Raw genomic sequence first — 6,535 nt, 5'->3', positions numbered from 1 at the left:
TCACAATCCAGGATGTCTGGCTCTAGGTGAGTGATCACAGCATCATGGCTATCTGGATCATTAAGATCTTTTTTGTATAGTTCTTCTGTGTATTCTTGCCACCTCTTCTTAATATCTTCTGCTTCTGTTAGGTCCATACCATTTCTGTCCTTTATTGGACAGAATCCTTCATTGCAGGTGGATTCTTCACAAGCTGAGATACCAAGGAAGCCATGTTAAGTCATACATGTCCAAAACCAAAATAGGAGGAAAAGGGTAGGAGGGCACAACCTTTAAATGAATGACATAGGCCAAGGACAGAATATAAACTGATCAGAACAAGGCCAACCGTCAACCAAAAAGTAGGCAGTGGCCCAATTCCTGGAAGTCTGTCCCTTCTCCAAAAGAGTTGAAATAATTCTCCAATTCATTAGCCTGTGAAATTCAGTTCAGTCGCTCACTGGTGTCTGACTTTTCATGATCCCATGGACTGCAGCATGCCAGGCTTCCCTGTCCATCACCAACTCCCAGAGTTTACTCAAACTCTTGTCCATCGATGCCATCCAACCATCTCATCTTCTCCTCTCCTTCTCCTCCCACCTTCAATCTTTCCCATTATCAAGGTCTTTTCCAATGAGTCACTTCTGGGAATCAGGTGGCCAAAATATTGGAGCTTCAGCTTCAGTACTTACAAGGAATATTCAGGACTAATTTCCTTTAGGATGGACTGTTTGGATCTCCTTGCTGTCCAAGGGACTCTCAAGAGTCTTCTCCAACACCACAGTTCAAAAGCATCAATTCTTTGGCACTCAGCTTTCTTTATAGCCCAACTCTCACATCCATACATGACTACTAGAAAAACCATAGCTTTGACTAGACGGACCTTTGTTGGCAAAGTAATGTCTCTGCTTTTTAATATGCTGTCTAGGTTGGTCATAGCTTTTCCTCCAAGGAGCAAGCGTCTTTTAATTTCACGGCTGCAGTCACCAACTGCAGTGATTTTGGAGCCCCCCAAAATAAAGTCTCTGTTTCCATTGTTTCCCCATCTATTTGCCATGAAGTGATGGGACCGGATGTCGTGATCTTAGTTTTCTCAATGTTGAGTTTTAAGCCAAATTTTCATTCTCTTTCACTTTCATCAAGATGCTCTTTAGTTCTTCTTTGCTTTCTGCCATAAGGGTGGTGTCATCTACATATCTGAGGTTATTGATATTTCTCCCAGTAATTTTGACTCCAGCTTGTACTTTATCCAGCCCTGCATTTCACATGATGGACTCTGCATATATGTTAAATAAGCAGGGTGACAATATACATCCTTGACGTACTCCTTTCCTGATTTGGAACCAGCGTGTTGTACCACGTCCAATTCTAATTGTTGCTTCTTGACCTGCATACAGATTTCTCTATGAAAATTTCCCAGCCCATAAAAGCTAACCCCATCACATTTCGAGGTCACTCTCAGCTTCTGAGATGATCCACGCTCTGTGGAGTGTTTATATAAATCCACTTCCTATCTATCACTTTCTCACTGAATTCTTTCTGGCACGAGACATCAAGAACCTGAGCATAGTTCAGTCCTGAAACTAGATGTGTGATCTTGGTTGTGGGTTTTGGCTGGGCTTGAGTCCCAGCACATGGGTTCAGCTTCCAATCTGAGGTGAATGGTTTCAAAACCAGATAATGTAGACTGACTGGATGGACCCTAACGTAAACTGTAAATTCCAGGAGATCATTTCAATGTACATTCATCAACTTTAACAAAGTTACCACTCTGATAGGGGATGTCCACAGTAGGGGAGGTTACTCATATGTGGGGGTAGAGGACATATGGGAAACCTCTGTCCCATCTCAATTTTGCTGTGAACCCACATTTTCTCTCTCTCAAAAAAAAACAAAACTGGAGGATGGGATATCCCATTCCACACATACCTCCTTAAAATAAATCATAGGTTTTCCTTTTTGTCTTTAATACATTTGTCAGTCTAAGTCCCCTCTGAATGTTCCTTTATCCTCAGGAATAACAAGGCTGTGATGGCAGGTAGCAAAATTGAAAAATAATTTTTCTTAATCAGACTCAATTCTCAGAATCTACCTCATATAAATGTCCTTTAGACACATAGTGAAGTTAATACACAAGCTTCAGAAGTTCAGTGGTGCAGTGACCAGGATATTTGACTCGCGCCAACACTCAAGAGGGCCAGTGTAAAAACCTCCTCGACCCTGCTTCCCAAAGGGCCTGCAGCGTATGTGGCTTATCTGAAGCAGGATCAGGCACATACCTTCTCTAGAGCCAAAAGCTGTGTAGGCTCTTACCTAAAGGCCACTGAATACAAATCTCAGCAAAGGAAAGCGAACTCTAATGCCTTCTGAAATTGAAGGAATTTGGTAATACTGCCAAAACAGCTTCACCTTCCCACCCCCTTTAAACCGTTAAGACAACTCAATAAAATAATCCATTTGTCTGGCAGATGGGAAATGCTTAGTGTTTGACATTATTCACTATTAGCTATTTCTGCCATTTCAAGTCCTGAAGGTCCAATCCCTAATGCTCTCCTAACAATTTTGAATTTAATTAACCCCTTCACAGTAATGGTCATTTCAGCACTCTCCCCTCCTCATTCACAAATGATGACACCACCAGAACTAACCTAGTTTAGAACATCAGCAACTGCTTTTAGGATTGCAGTATCAAATTCATGTACTTCAGAAGCCACCAATCACTCATGCACACTCTTCAAACATACCTAATGATGTAGGCTATCTACCACTCAAAATGAAAGCAGAAATGTCAATGTGCTTCTAAAAGGTGGCTTAAACAAATATCCTCACCCAAGTCATCTAGCCATCCTGGATTCTAATTTCTGGTGTTGGGTATTTTCCCTAGGATCTGAGGAAAAACTGGAAAAACACTACAAAGGGCCTACACTGCAATATTGTGAATCAACCATACTTCAATCTAAAGAAATAAAACTCAAAGCCAAGGACAAAATATGCTGCTGTGGTACCACAGAGGCCGTAACCAGATTTCCTATCACCTTGAGCTTTACAGAGGACATGAAAGCTATTCTACCACTATTAAGAATATCTTGATTGTCCTCTCTCTCTAGCCCTTTTCTGGACAACCAGCTCTGGTGTGGCTACAGGGAGGGAGTAGCAAGCTAGGGCTTATTGTCTTCGTGGTCTACTTTCAGTCACTGATCATTAAAAGAATGAAAATTAAAGAGGTAGTTTTATTTGGACTGAGGAACCCTGAATATTCATTGGAAGGACTGATACTGAAGCTCTAATCCTTTCACCACCTGATACAAAGACCCAACTCATTGGAAAAGACCATGATGCTGGCAAAGACTGAGGGCAGGAGGAAAGAGGGGGTAACAGAAAAGATGGTTGGATGGCACCACCAACTCTGGGAGATAGTGAAAAATGGAGAAGCCTGGTATGCCACAGTCCATGGGGCTGCAGAGTCAGGGACAAGTTTGTATCTGAACAACAGAGATTATTCTTTTCCATGTGATTACAGGAAACAAAGATTCAGTTCAGTTCAGTTGCTCCGTCATGTCTGACTCTTTGAGACCCCATGAATCACAGCATGCCAGGCCTCCCTGTCCATCATCTCCTGGAGTTCACTCAAACTCACGTCCATCAAGTCAGTGATGCCATCCAGCCATCTCATCCTCTGTCATCCCCTTCTCCTCCTGCCCCCAATCCCTCCCAGCATCAGAGTCTTTTCCAATGAGTCAACTCTTCACATGAGGTGGCCAAAGTACTGAAGTTTCACCTTTAGCATCATTTAGCATCATTTAGCAAAGAACACCCAGGACTGATGTTCAGAATGGACTGGTTGGATCTCCTTGCAGTCCAAGGGACTCTCAAGAGTCTTCTCCAACACCACAGTTCAAAAGCATCAGTTCTTCGGCACTCAGCTTTCTTCACAGTCCAACTCTCACATCCATACATGACTACTGGAAAAACCATAGCCTTGACTAGACTGACCTTTGTTGGCAAAGTAATGTCTCTGCTTTTTAATATGCTACCTAGGTTGGTCATAACTTTCTTTCCAAGAAACTAAGATTGCTCAGGGCCAAACACACCATATAGTTTCTCCTCTCATTCCTCCTGTCTGCTTCCAAAGCAGGGTACATGGTTCCATCTCTGGTCTTGGAATTAAGATCTCACATGTGTGGTAGTGTGGTGTGGCCAAAAAAAAGTTCATGAAAGCTAGTAATACATCAAAGAACATGTGAGAAGAGATTAAGGCTTTAATGAAAAAATATTTTAGCTCATGGGAACACAATCTACCTCATAACAAACAAGCCTATTACTCAATCTTAAGGTCCATTCCTAATGACACATTACAGTTGAAAATGAAGGACTACTTATCACACAGGACAGGTTAAGTCACTACTGAAAGAATAGTCACATGGTATATTTTAATTATTCACTAAAACCCATGATCACCATCAATCACCACAAATTCCAGTATTCTTCAATTTGTAGTTGGAAAACTGAGCAGTGGCTCTTAAATCTAGATATAAAATCTCTGTGGGCATCAATGTTAAGAACCATAGGAAAAAACATCCTTCCCTTATTAAGCCACAGGAAGATCTTTCTGAAAAATTCCCCAATATTGACACGCTACACTTCCATCCAAAACACACCTACTGCAATCAAGAAAAAGTCATCTGTGTTTGCTAAGGATATTCAACCTAAGAAATGAGTACATCATTTTATCGATTCATTTCACCCTTACAAGGAAGTTCCAAAGCAAATTTCTCCAAGTCTTCAGTCTCAAATACACAAGACACTCACTCACTTTTTTGAACAAGCAGCTTTGTAAAACTGAGAATCGTATTTTGTTACTGAGAAACCACCAATACCAATTATGTCTTTAAAGGAAATTTACTATACTTAACAATGTATTTTATTTTTTAAAAACTTTTTTAAACTGAAGTATGCAATGCATTTTATTTATCCATTTCATAATCAGGTAGGGTTTTTGGGCCACACAGAAAGGATGGCAGGATCCTAACTGCTCCAGCAGGGATCGATCCCCTAAATCCCTGTAGTGGAAGCTTGGGAGCCTTAATCACTTTACCTCCAGCAAGTCCCCACAAGTCCTCTTCTGTTAACCACAAAGTTTACTTTAGAGAATTTGTACCTGGATGACAATAAAAACTCAACTATAGGACATGAGTTCCTTTGGAGTAAATTTTAACGCAGGACTTGTAAAACCACCGCTTGTATCTAGATCATTTGGACACTGAATCATCAGTACTGCACATTAATAAACTATTTGTCCAGTCAGAAATAAAAGGCATAAAATGATTTTTTAAAAAAAGAGAGAAGGATGTATTTCTCATGAAAGCATTTAAGAACAAAATGAAAAGGAGACATGTAAAAACTAAGGTGTTTTGGACAACCAACTCCACGAGCTACCAAAAATATTATCAATTAGAACAGAGAAGAGTGGACCACTTAAAAAATTATACTGTCAATGTATTTTCTCCAAGTATCTTAGAGAAATGCAAAAAATTTCATCAGTGCCAAAATCACCACAGTACAAAGCAAAACTTTTATTACTATACCCACACAATTAAGTGTCCTGAAGTTTAACATTTAGAAAATGAAGATTATGGCATCAGGTCCCATCACTTCATGGGAAATAGATGGGGAAGCAGTGGAAACAGTGTCAGACTTTATTTTGGGGGGCTCCAAAATCACTGCAGATGGTGATTGCAGCTATGAAATTAAAAGACACTTACTCCTTGGAAGAAAAGTTATGACCAACCTAGATAGCATATTCAAAAGCAGAGACATTACTTTGCCGACTCAGGTCCGTCTAGTCAAGGCTATGGTTTTTCCAGTAGTCATGTATGGATGTGAGAGTTGGACTGTGAAGGAGGCTGAGCTCTGAAGAATTGATTCTTTTGAACTGTGGTGTTAGAGAAGACTCTTGAGAGTCCCTTGGACTGCAAGGAGATCCAACCAGTCCATTCTGAAGATCAGCCCTGGGATTTCTTTGGAAGGAATGATGCTAAAGCTGAAACTCCAATACTTTGGCCACCTCATGCGAAGAGTTGACTCATTGGAAAAGACTGATGCTGGGAGGGATTAGGGGCAGGAAGAGAAGGGGACAACAGAGGGTGAGATGGCTGGATGGCATCACTGACTCGATGGACGTGAGTCTGAGTGAACTCCAGGAGTTGGTGATGGACAGGGAGGCCTGGTGTGGTGCAATTCATGGGGTCGCAGAGTCGGACACGACTGAGTGACTAAACTGAACTCAAGTTTATTTATACTGGTATTATCAAGTATTAGTATCTATTTCAACTTCCTAATACTATTCAAAGGATAAAAGACAGGCTGGGGGGGAACTCATTATGTGCTTATCACTGCCACTTCATTTCAAATGCCATTTTTATCCTTGGGTGAATGTGCATAACACTAAACCATGATCCAGTAATAGTTTTTCATTTGATTTTGTTTCATTTTAAGAACTTAAATTAATAGAGGAAAATATTTTAAGAGCTATATCCTATCTGAGACAATTTAACTG

Source organism: Capra hircus, chromosome 7 (genome assembly GCF_001704415.2).
Source record: "Capra hircus breed San Clemente chromosome 7, ASM170441v1, whole genome shotgun sequence".
Taxonomy (NCBI): Eukaryota; Metazoa; Chordata; class Mammalia; order Artiodactyla; family Bovidae; genus Capra; species Capra hircus.
Note: the sequence above shows the minus strand (reverse complement) of the source record.